This window comes from Balaenoptera physalus (assembly GCF_965194825.1).
Source record: "Balaenoptera physalus genome assembly, chromosome: 9".
Classification (NCBI taxonomy): Eukaryota; Metazoa; Chordata; class Mammalia; order Artiodactyla; family Balaenopteridae; genus Balaenoptera; species Balaenoptera physalus.
Window position 1 is genome coordinate 50,847,720 of NC_138888.1, and position 12,946 is coordinate 50,860,665.

At 38.8% G+C, this 12,946-nt stretch overlaps 1 protein-coding gene across 6 annotated transcripts in view; it reads right to left on the bottom strand.

The window, feature by feature from the left end:
* The window catches only part of CEP57L1 (centrosomal protein 57 like 1), an 83,497-nt gene extending 70,716 nt beyond the window's left edge, over nt 1–12,781 (bottom strand). For 2 of the 6 annotated variants that reach the window (XR_014267522.1, XM_082475312.1), the window contains exon 1: nt 12,424–12,609. The gene's annotated coding sequence lies outside the window, so the exon portion shown is untranslated. Of the gene's footprint in view, nt 1–12,423; nt 12,612–12,643 lie in introns of those variants that run through there. The other 4 variants (XM_082475313.1, XM_082475315.1, XR_014267523.1 and 1 more) reach the window with 3 other exon arrangements.
* Between the last annotated feature and the right edge of the window lie 165 nt (nt 12,782–12,946).

The window sequence follows — 12,946 nt, forward strand, 5'->3', positions numbered from 1 at the left end:
AAAAGACAACCTACTGAAAGGGAGAAAATATTTGCAAATGATATGACCAATAAGGGGTTAACATCCAACATATATAAATAGCTCATACAGCTCAACATCAAACAAACAACCCCACTAAAAAATGGGCAGAAGAAATGAACAGACATTTTTCCAAAGAGGAAGATGCTCAGCATCACTAATCATCAGGGAAATGCAAATCAAAACCACAATGAGATATCACCTCACACCTGTCAGAATGGCTATCATCAAAAAGAACACAAAAAACAAGTGTTGGTGAGGATGTGGAGAAAAGGGAACCCTTGTACACTGTTCATAGGAATGTAAATTGGTGTAACCACTATGGAAAATGGTATGGACGTGTCTCAAAAAACTAAAAACAGAACTACCATATGACCCAGCAATGCCACTCCTGGGTATATATCTGAAAACAAAAACAAAAACACTAATCCAAAAAGATACATGTACCCCAAGAGAAAAACATATACTGTATGATATCACTTATATGTGAAATCTAAAAAATACAACAAACTAGTGAATATAAGAAAAAAGAAACAGACTCACAGATATAGAGAACAAACTAGTGGTCACCAGTGGGGAGAGGGAAGGGGGAGGGGCAATATAGGGATAGAGGATTAAGAGGTACAAGTTATTATGTATAAAATAAGCTAGAAAGGGACTTCCCTGGTGGTGGAGTGGTTAAGAGTCCACCTGCCAATGCAGGGGACACGGGTTCGAGCCCTGGTCCAGGAAGATCCCACATGCCACGGAGCAACTAAGCCCGTGCGCCACAACTACTGAGCCTGCACTCTAGAGCCTGCAAGCCACACTGCTGAGCCCACGTGCCACAACTATTGAAGCCCGCATGCCTAGAGCCCATGCTCTGCTACAAGAGAAGCCACCACAATAAGAAGCCCGCACACCGCAACGAAGAGTAGCCCCTGCTCGCTGCAACTAGAGAAAGCCCGTGCGCAGCAACGAAGACCCAATGCAGCCCAAAAAAAAAAAAAAAAAAGCTAGAAGGATATATTGTACAACATGGGGAATATAGCCAATATTTTGTAATAGTTATAAATGGAGTTTAACCTTTAAAAATTGTGAATCACTATATTGTACACCTGTAACTTATGTAACATTGTATATCAACTATACTTCAATAAAAATATTAGATTTTATAATTAAATAAATGAAGCAAGCAAGCAAATGAAGCAAAATGTTAACGATTTATCCATTCCAAGAGGTAGGCAAAAGGGTTTCATTATATTATTCTTATTTTTCTTTTTGTTTGAAATATTTAAAGTTCTTAAATGACACAATGACACAAAATTTTAATACCTTACCTCTATATATGTATATAGTCACATAAAATATGTGGATAAGGAAAACAAGAGTAGGAAAAAAAAGAATGAAGCCAGCAGTGAGATTGGTCTATAAAATTTGTCATAAATTGTGTGTGTATATATATATATATGTGTGTGTGTGTATATATATACACACACATATATATGTACATGTCATAAATTGTGTATGTACATATATATACACACACACATATACATATAGTGAGTCGGCTCACAAATATTTAAATAAGGGCAAAATGAATATAGATTTTTTTTTAAAAACAGTAAATTGTTTAATCTATTAAAGTATGCCAGAAATATTGGAGATTTAGACATTCAAAGCATATTATAGTAAATCTGGTAACATCAAAGACAGAGGAACTGGAGAAAATATTAAAGAGTAAATCTGATTTAAGTGGTTCATTCATTTATTCTTGAAAGATAGAAGCAAAATAACACACAAAAAAGAAAAAGAATTCTTTTCTGAGAATAGTATGTATGACAGTGTTTCAGAAAGTAGGTGTTTTAAGGCTGAAAAGAACATAATTCAAATCAATTTTGTTACAGACACCTTAAAAATAAAATCTAAAGATTCAACATTTAAAAGCCTTTATGATTCATCTGGGCAACACATAAACACCAAGGTACACATATAATAAACAACTGGTTGATAAACTATTTTCCAACAAGCCAAAGTAAGAAAAACCAAGTATTTCAAGGCAAACCTATTCATGTTACTAAATGGTAGATAATTAGGAAAATTTCCTTTAAAAACAAAATTGAAGTCAGTCAAAATATAGGGAGATATTTAAGGTTCAGATGGCTTCAGTGTTTCACAGTATAAAAGAGTGAAACTATTGGAGAGAAACCACAGGTGGATTTTTGCAAGCCTGTATGACTAGGCAAAATAGCAAAGAAATGGCAATGTGAACAAATAACAGGGTGTTTTTTTTTTTTTTTTTAAAGAAATTCACGTTCTTTTATTTATTTATTTATTTATTTATGACTGTGTTGAGTCTTCGTTTCTATGCGAGGGCTTTCTCCAGTTGAGGCAAGTGGGGACCACTCTTCATCGCGGTGCGCGGGCCTCTCACCATCGCGGCCTCTCTTGTTGCGGAGCACAGGCTCCAGACGCGCAGGCTCAGTAATTGTGGCTCACGGGCCCAGTTGCTCCGTGGCATGTGGGATCTTCCCAGACCAGGGCTCGAACCCGTGTCCCCTGCATTGGCAGGCAGATTCTCAACCACTGCGCCACCAGGGAAGCCCAACAGGGTGTTTTAATTGAAGTAAAATATTCCTAATTGTAGGAAGTCTCCCCAAACAATTTGCACATACAACACTCAGCCAACTGCACATGTTAACAATAGATAACAGTAGAGCAGCACTAAAATGGAGCTGTTAGTCCAGTCTCCTGATGTGTTTCAGATAAAGCTCTCCCTGGTCCCATCTTTGGGCTGATTTCGAGCCTCTCGCTCAAGGAACAGTTTTGAAGAACAAAACTTATATAGTTGTGAATATTCAGTATATTATTTGTTTTTTTTAAAGTTTCTGTCACCTTTTAATATTACTGATCAAAGTAATTAATAATTTCAGATCCAGGAGAAACTTTCTTAATAAACATATAAATGAATCTAGGCACAGATCTTATACCTTTCACCAAAAAGACCCTAACTCAAAACGGATCATAAACCTGTAACATAAAACACAAAACTATAAAACTTCTAGAAGATAACACAGAAGAAAATCTAGGTGACCTTGAGTTTGGCAATGACTTTTAGGATACCAAAAGCACAACCCATGAAAGAAAAACTGACAAGTTTGCCTCTATTAAAATTTAAAACTTTTGCTTTGCAAAAGACACTGGCAAGAGAATGAAAAGACAAGCCACAGACTAGGAGAAAGTATTTGCAAAAAACATATCTGATAAAGAACTTGTGTCCAAGATATACAAAGAACTCCTACAACTCAACAATAAAAAAAAGAACCACTCAGTTTTACCAACCTGGAGAAGTTCTTCTAAATTCCATAATATCTATTTACTTTATTTGCTGCTGGAAAAGTAAGGTAGACATTATAAAATTAAGAGCTCTGAATTAAACAGTATAAAACTGCATCACATTAAATAAAATTTTATGTGACTGGTAATTATATTTTCTTGAAATATACATTCTTTACATTTTTTATATCATATAGATATGTTACAGATGAAATATGGTGTTTTAAAAAATTTCTATAACAAAGCTGGACATGGAGTCCTTGCTCAGAAATATAGTAATCTCTCATTTTTCTGTTTTATGAAAAAAAAATCATAATTGCCATATTTTTACTTATGGCAACTTTCCCCAATTAAGAAGCTTAAAATGCAAAATATTATTAAAGCTAAGTTGTAAATTTGGGAAAAATGAAATATAACTCAAGGATCTCATTATAAAATCTTAGAGAATGCCAACAATAGTAGCATTACACAAAATAACACTTTTCAGTTCAACCACAAAGCACTTTATAAATATTTCATTAATATCAATCAAGTTGAAGGACAAGTATTATTTTACATAAAGATGATCATTTTGATGATACTGTTTCTTTCATTTTTATTTTTTATTACATCTTTATTGGAGTATAATTGCTTTACATTGTTGTGTTAGTTTCTGCTGTATAACAAAGTGAATCAGCTATATGTATACATATATCCCCATATCCCCTCCCTCTTGCATCTCCCTCCCACCCTCCCTATCCCAGCCCTCTAGGTGGTCACAAAGCACCCAGCTGATCTCCCTGTGCTATGCGGCTGCTTCCCACTAGCTACCTATTTTACATTTGGTAGTGTATATATGTCCATGCCACTCTCTCACTTCATCCCAGCTTACCCTTCCCCCTCCCCGTGTCCTCAAGTCCATTCTCTACGTGTGCATCTTTATTCCTGTCCTGCCCCCTAGGTACTTCAGAACCATTTTGTTTTTTAGATTCCATATATATGTATTAACATACAGTATTTGTTTTTCTCTTTCTGACTTACTTCACTTTGTACGACAGATTCTATCTAGGTTCATCCACCTCACTACAAATAACTCAATTTCGTTTCCTTTGATGGCTGAGTAATATTCCATTGTATATATGTGCCACATCTTCTTTATCCATTCATCTGTCGATGGACACTTAGGTTGCTTCCATGTCCTGGCTATTGTAAATAGAGCTGCAATGAACATTGTGGTACATGACTCTTTTTGAATTATGGTTTTCTCAGGGTATATGCCCAGTAGTGGGATTGCTGAGTCATATGGTAGTTCTATTTTCAGGTTTTTAAGGAACCGCCATACTGTTCTCCATAGTGGCTGTATCAATTTACATTCCCACCAACAGTGTAGGAGGGTTCCCTTTTCTCCACACCCTCTTCAGCATTTATTGTTTCTAGATTTTTTGATGATGGCCATTCTGACTGGTGTGAGGTGATACCTCATTATAGTTTTGATTTGCATTTCTCTAATGATTAGTGGTGTTGAGCATCCTTTCATGTGTTTGTTGGCAAACTGTATATCTTCTTTGGAAAAATGTCTATTTAGGTCTTCTGCCCATTTTTGGATTGGGTTGTTTGTTTTTTTGATATTGAGCTGCATGAGCTGCTTGTATATTTTGGAGATTAATCCTTTGTCAGTTGCTTCATTTGCAAATATTTTCTCCCATTCTGAGGGTTGTCTTTTCATCTTGTTTATGGTTTCCTTTGCTGTGCAAAAGCTTTTAAGTTTTATTAGCTCCCATTTGTTTATTTTTGTTTTTATTTCCATTTCTCTAGGAGGTGGGCCAAAGAGGATCTTGCTGTGATTTATGATACTGTTTCTTGAGTGCCAATTGCTAATCTAAAACTTTACATTATCTCATTAAATCTTCACAACAGCCCTGGGAAGGCAGGTACTATCCTCCCTTTACAGGTAAGAAAACTAAGGCTATTTCATCTCTCACATTCAAAGTTAGTGAGGTTAAACAACTGGCCAAATTCACACTGCCAGTAAGAAGTAAAGTTGGGATTCAAACCCAAGATACTGTGACTCCAAGATCCATGCTCTTCTCACTATTTGAATCTATAGCTACATATCACAAAGTACAGTTAGGGTTTCATGTACAGAAGGTGTTCATAAGCAGTACTGGTCATTGTTCACCTGAATGACTCATAAGTCCCTCAAACAAGATGATTAACATGTGCAAACCTGGACTCAGTATCTTTCCATCCAAGACTGGTCTTCCTAATATATTCCCTACTCTGATTAATGGAAGGAGTTACTCTTTACCATCTGGATAGTTGTCCCCCAGGCATTTCCTTTTTTTATCTCCATGATCCAAACAGTCACTAAATCCCATTAAGTCTACCTGCTAAACATCACCCTTCTCTCATCATCACTTACACAGTCCTTCAGCTACTACCCTATCTCTATCCCTCCCTATTCAGCCAAACTTCTTCAAAGAACAGTCTATATTCCATGCAGATTGTATGCTTAAGGGCAGTTCCTAACGGCAGCTTCTTAATTATGCTGCTGTATAATTAGTGCCAATCATAGAGCTTGTCCACATTAGGTTTTCAATAAATACTGGACAAATGAATGCAAATATCAGGCTTTCATTCCTCCATTCCCCTGTAAGTGCACTGGAAAAGGTCATTTTCTGATAGGAAAATGGCACTGCCTTCTTTAATAAATAAAACTCAGATCCTCTGAGGTTGACAATGGAAGAAGAATCTCTACATGCAGAAGAGGAACTTATGAGTTAAATCTACAAGCTCCAGTTCTTGTCCTTAATATTCACTTTCCCCTTGGAGATCTCATTATCGTTGTCCCTCCTCACTGGCCTCACTGGGAGAAGGGTGCTGCTCCCCTTATAATGCTAGAGCCTTGTTAGATCTATGATTATGACTCTTTCCCTTATATATCTTGATACAGCAAAGATAAAGTTATAATATTTAAATAAGAATTTACCAAAGTCAGAAGATAATAAAAGAGAAGAAAGCACAGACACCAAAAAAGTAACCAGGCAGTGAATCTTAAAAGTTAGGATTTTCTCTCTGAGGCTTTTAGGCCCTGTTCTATCATAGTTCCTGATCTACCCTCAACTGGTGAGCACTATTTTAGCACCCACCACCCAAGAATCCATGCTTACCATATCCCCTCCTTAAAGACTAATAAACCTAGGAAAGAGAACCAAGAAGGATCCAGAGTTACCTATCCCCACTTACTTAAATCCTTTTATCCAAGTTGTCGTTTCCTGATCTGGAACCTACATTTTTGGTAGAGGTGAACAAGAGAAATGCCAGCCCTTTAGGAGAGACTCTCCTATCTTCAAGGAGCAGCATGGTTTTACCCTAGGCCAACCCAAGTCAATCAATCTTTATCTCAATACAGCATAGTAATTCAATATTAATATGGGAATACACGCCAGACGCATATATTATAGGGTAACAGAGACTACTTACTGTCAAACCATTCAGTAACTTTAGCCTTCTAGACATGTTGGTAGCATTCTGCATATTGACTAGTCATTTCTTCTTGAAATTTTCAACCCTGGTTGCCCATTTCCTGGTTATTCCCTTCCTTCTCTGGTCAGTTTCAGACTACCGTGGCTCTTATTCTGCATCCCCACCATAGCCAACTGTATTTGCTCCCATGGTTATAGTATAACACTAACATAATGGTTAAGAGTAAGCTTTGGATCAACTCTAGCATTTTTTTTTTTTAGCTATGTAAGGGCCAAATAATATAAGTGCAAAGCATTTAACAGACTGCCTGAACCGCAGTAAGCACACAAACATGGTAAGTTAAAAGCAAAATAAAACAAAATACTCTAATAGGCTGATAGTTATAATACATCTCTAGCTCAGACCTCATTGTTGAGCTTAACATCAATGTACACCCCTATGATATGTGGGGCCTACAAAAACTTAGAAATAATATTACCTTCAGAAGGCTAAACTATAAATCAGTACATAATGGACCAGAGCAGATATATGCAAAGTTAGCTTATAGAGACAGAATGGATCTAACACCAGAGACTAGGCTACAATATAAGTGTTTTAACATATTTAAAGACAGAATGTTTTCATCAAAAAGAAGAGCTGTCAGGAATAGAAAAAGTAACTCAGAGGGGCAAAAACTGGAGGCAATTTAAGCTCTACTGTAGAGGTTCTCAGAGCTTAATGCTATTAAGTGACCACAACATACATTTAATTTCTTTTGTTGTGATTCCAAGCTCCTAAGCAACCTGGTGATTTCTCATATAATCTTCCTACACAGAAAACCCCTTAGTCAGAGAATCAGTATGCTATCAACTTGACAAATATCTCAAAGTATATCAATAAACTGGCATCCTGATAAATTCATCAGTCAAGTGTGTGTGTGTGTGTGTGTGTGTGTGTGTGTGTCTCACAAACTCTGGTGCACATAGCAAGATTGTGTTTGTAAGTGCACAAGACTTAGCAGCCCTGTTTTTCTTACAGTTAATTCATCAATGAATTTCATAGTGAAGCCCTCTTGTTGGAGACCAGCCAGTCAGCTTTTTCCTTGACTACAGCACTATTCATTTAAAGCATAAATGAATGTAGAGGATAGTCGCGTATATTTACGTAGAGTATAAAGTAGAGGATATCCTCTACTTTATACTCTACGTAAATATACGCGACTATCTTATAACAGGATGAGACATGCAGGAACATGGTAAAGATATCAGCAAATCCAATTTCATGAGGGTGAGCACTACAACTCACTAGCAATAAAAGTTTTGCTGTCTTTTTTTTTTTTTAATTGTTTATTTATTTATTTAGGCTGTGCCGAGTCTTAGTTGAGGCACACAGGATCTTCGTTGTGGCATGCGGGAGCTTTAGTTGTGGCATGCGGGATCTTTAGTTGCGGCATGGGGGAATCTTTTAGTTGCGGCATGAGGACTCTTAGTTGCGGCATGCATGTGGGATCTAGTTCTCTGACAAGGGATCAAACCCGGGCCACCTGCATTGGGAGCGCAGTCTTACCCACTGGACCACCAGGGAAGTCCCAGTTTTGTTCTCTTTTAAGACTAATTTTCTAAAATGTTTTCATTATAAAATACCCTCCTCCATCCATTATCTTGTGTTTTTGTAAACAACAGGTAAATATGCAACACCTTTGAAAATTGACATTACATTTTTCTTCCATTCATTCTTTCATCAAATATTTATTAAGTTCATTCTAACTGTCAGACACTGTACTCGGAGCTGGAGATGATGTGCAAAAATTGGCACAGCTGCCGCTCTGGCCTGCTTAAGCTTTAGAAGCAGATACACTTAAGTCAAATTATCACACCGACAATTGTAAAACTACATTTGTAACTTATTAGCAAGTAAAGTATACAGCACAATAAGAGTATGCAATAGGGGCATTTAATCAGATCAGGTAAACTTCTCTCAGAAAGTGATATTTCAGCTAAGATCTACAGGAACAGGAGTCAAAGACTAGGCTAGAACAGTCTGGATAAAGAAAACAGTACCATACTCACTGTCTCTAGCTCTTCTCCTATTCTCTCAAATAAAACACCCTTCTGGCTTTTCTACCCTTTACCGCACTGAAACTGCTCTCAAGATTCTTAATGAGCTCCACGTTACTGTATGCAGTGATCAGCTATCCTCATCTCACTTGACCTAGAGTGGCATTTAACATAACTTAGCATTCCTTCCTCCTCAACCACTTTCACTTGGCTTCTAGGACGCCACACTCTAGGTTTTTCTCTCGGTTCACTGGCGAATCCTGCATAGTTGCAGATAAATCCAAATCGACCCAAACTCCATGGAGTGCCTCTTTTTGTGATACCAGCTATTCTCAGTGTTTATCTACTATCAAAACACTACTGTGAAACTTAAAATTTTATCTATAGGCAGATCTTTACCCTCATCTCTGGACTCATTTATCGAACTGCCTGCTCCACACCTCTACTGTAATGTCTTAGAGGCATCTCAAACGTAACACGGCCAAACTAAACTCCTGATTTACCCTGCTACCCCAACACACAAATCTGGAGACTTTCTCATGACACTGAATGGTAATTCCCTCCTAGTTGCTCAAGCTAAAAACTTGTAATCATCTTTGACTCTTTTACTCTCACACCTCATATCCAATCTGTCAGCAAACCTGTTGGCTATACTTTCGTAATATACCCAGACTCTGGCCTCTTCACACTGCCTCCACTGCTATCACCCTGGCCCACTACCACTACCATCTTTCACCTGGACTATTACCTTACCTTCCTATTTAGTGTCTCCGCTTCTACGCTTGCTTCTCCATGGTCCATGATCAACGCAATTTAAAAGAAGCAATCAATTTAAAAAGTCAGATCATGCAACCCATCTGCTCAAAACCTTCCAATGGCTTCCTATCTCAATCAAAAAAGTCAAAGTTCTTTCAATCACCTACATGACCTCCATCCTCTGTGACCTCATGTTATTCTCCTCTCCTGCCACACTGCTATTTGTCAAATGTTTAATTTGACAAATTAACAGGCCTTTGCACTGGCTGTTCTCTTCACAGAAACGTTCTTCCTCCAGGCATCTGCATGACTTACTCCTCCTCCTACTTCAGATCCCCTCAAATGTCCCCTTCTTGATTAGGTCTTCTCTGACCACCTTATTTAAAAGTGAACCTTGCCCCCCAAAACCTGGCACTCTCCATCCCCCTTCTGAGTTGGTTCTTATTTTTCTCCACTGCATTTGTCTTCATTTACTATACATGTCACATATTTATTGTCTATCTCTCCTTAGTAGAATGTAAGATTATGAGAGTAGGGACTTTTGTACATTGTGCTCAGTAGTATAACCTCAATGTCCTGTTATATAGTAGGCACTCAACAGATATTTGTTGAGTGAACAAATGGATAAAAAGGAATATGAGAACCAGTGACTGAAGAAAGATCTGTATGGCTGAAGCACAGATAGGTGGAGACTGGTACACTAAGTGAGGCTGGAAAGGTGGAAAGGGACCAAATGACATTAGGCTTTAAAAAGAAATTTTGCCTTTAAGATTAAGGCAGGACATCACTAAATGGTTTTAAGAGAAATCTGAATTTTGAAACAGTTATTCTGGCTACTGTGTGGAGAACTAATGGAGAAAGGCCAGAGTGAATAATCACTATTGCAATGGTCTTGGCAAGAGATTATGGCAGTTTAGAAAAGACTGTGCTTATGTAGATGCACGGAAAAGGATGGATTTGAGGGATATTTGGGAGATAAAATTGATAAGGCTTAATAATAATTTGGATACAGAGGTATGAAGGACATTAAGAAAGACACGGGTTCGAGCCCTGGTCCGCGAAGATCCCACATGCCGCAGAGCAGCTAAGCCCGTGCACCACAACTACTGAAGCCCGCGCGCCTAGAGCCCGTGCTCTGCAACAAGAGAAGCCACTGCAATGAGAAGTCCGCGCGCCTCGACAAAGAGTAGCCCCCGCTCGCTGCAACTAGAGAAAGCCCACGTGCAGCGACGAAGACCCAACGCAGCCAAAAATAATAAATGTATTTAAAAAAAATAATAATAATGCTTAGGTTTCACATTTTCATCATAAGTGGATGGTAGTGCCCTAAAGTGAAGTAGGGAACACTGGAAAACAATCAGATTCACAGGTGATAACCATGCATTTGGTTTTAGGCATGTTGAGTTTGAGGTACTTTTCAGATATCCAAGAACTATCAAGGAGATGTATATAAGAAAGCTGAAAGGTGAAGCTGGATGGAGCTATACATTTAAGAGTCATAGGTGGTGGCAAAACTATGGCTATGAATGAGATCATATTCAATTACACAGCAAAAAGGAGACTCGGACTTAAGAAACTACCCTACCCTTTGTGGGCTGGACAAAGGAGGATGAGCCCCTCAAAAAGAAAAAAAAAGGAATGGCTTTTTTGGTTTTTGAAATCATACTCATAAGAAGTTCTCATTTTTTAAAAATTCTGATTTAAACCAGTAACATTAGAATGTCAAAGGCTTTCCAAATTAAACCAATTCATCGGAACTATAAATCTGTTCAAGGATAGATGACTTTCAGAAACTATCTGGAAAATTCACAGTACCTTTCTCTTTGCTGCTTCAAAGTATATCAATACACAAAAAGCGATCCCTCTCAAAATATGTATGATTTTGGCTTATTGCAGTTTCCTGAAATTATCTTCTCTCTCTCACTCAGGGCCTCACCATATGCTGTTCTTTTGGCCCTCTTACCCTGAGATGAAGAATTCCCTGACTTCCCAAGACTGGGTTAAGTGATCTTCTTTCTAGCCATCCCAATGATATAGTACTGTATGTTTAATGTGTGTACTGTGTAGTATGTTTAACCATTAGTTTAACTAGATAACAGTCTTTTCCACTGTTGTATACTTAGTACCTAACAAGGCTAAGTTTTAAGAAACACATCTATTCTGCAACGTGAAGGATTAAAATCTAATTTGGTTTTCAGTCCATTGACAACACTTCAAACGTCGACTTTCCTCAAGAGGAATGACTTTTTAAAATCAAACAGTAATTTGTAAACAAGTGATTTAATCTTTAAAAAATACTAAATTTTGGAGATTTTTATATGTCTTTTTTCATATGGTATCCTTAAAGCCTGCAAAAATTCATATTTAGGAATACCGGGGATTCTTTCTCCTTTAGTCTCATACAAAATGGATTTGACAACCCTCTTTGAAAGCCTGGCTTGGGGTGACATTTGACTGAGCAAATAAACCACACCCCTGTGCAATGGCAAACAAAGGTGCAATTGCACAGGGGTACCTAATCCATCCCGCGCGAGCCCACTTGAGAGAGCGGAAGCAGAGGCAGCAGCGCGGAGCACCCGTTTCCACAGCATGCTCCTTGCCCGGCCTTATGCTGCACCCTCCGACCCTCACGATAGCAAGCATTCCCAAATTCTCGCCTCAACGCGCCCTCGGGATTGGGCACCCGGACTAGTCCTTCCCACGTCGATTACTAACAAAAGTCCCTGGACTAAGCATACAGCCCTAGATGGCTTGGTTTCTAAAATCCCAGAGAAAATGAAGGAAGGAAAAATCCTGTCAAAGGAAAAGTGGAAACCAAGCCCACAGTGCTCACCAAACCGACGCTCTCAGTCAATCTCCGTCAACACTAACCGTTGGCTCGCAGGCCGCCACAGGCAACGCCGCAGTGGCTCACGGGGGCTGTAGTTTCTGTCGCAAACAGAACGCGCCGGGGGCACCAAAACTATACTTCCCAGAAGTCAATGCGAGTACGCTCTGCCTTCTTAAACCTGGGTTTGGCGTAATAAAGAGACCGTTTCTATTTTTAGGCTGACCTTAAATTTAGATTCAAGAACTTCCAGGTGTACGTCTGTGCTACACTCTCTGCCGTGCTTGTGTACTTCAGCTGTCCCTTATTTTCCTTTCCCCTTGTTCAGGCCAAAGAATCCAAACCTCAGAGCACAGAAAACGCCCCCCGGCGCAGATTAACTGCCTTTTAAGGCGCATGCGCGCTGCCCGCCGTCACGCAAGCGTAACGGCCGGTAGCGGTTGGCGGCCGCGCGCGGACTTGGGGTCTGGAGGTAGCCTGTGGGAGGGCGGGGTTTTTTCCAATGGCTTTGCCTCCGCGGGTCGCGTCT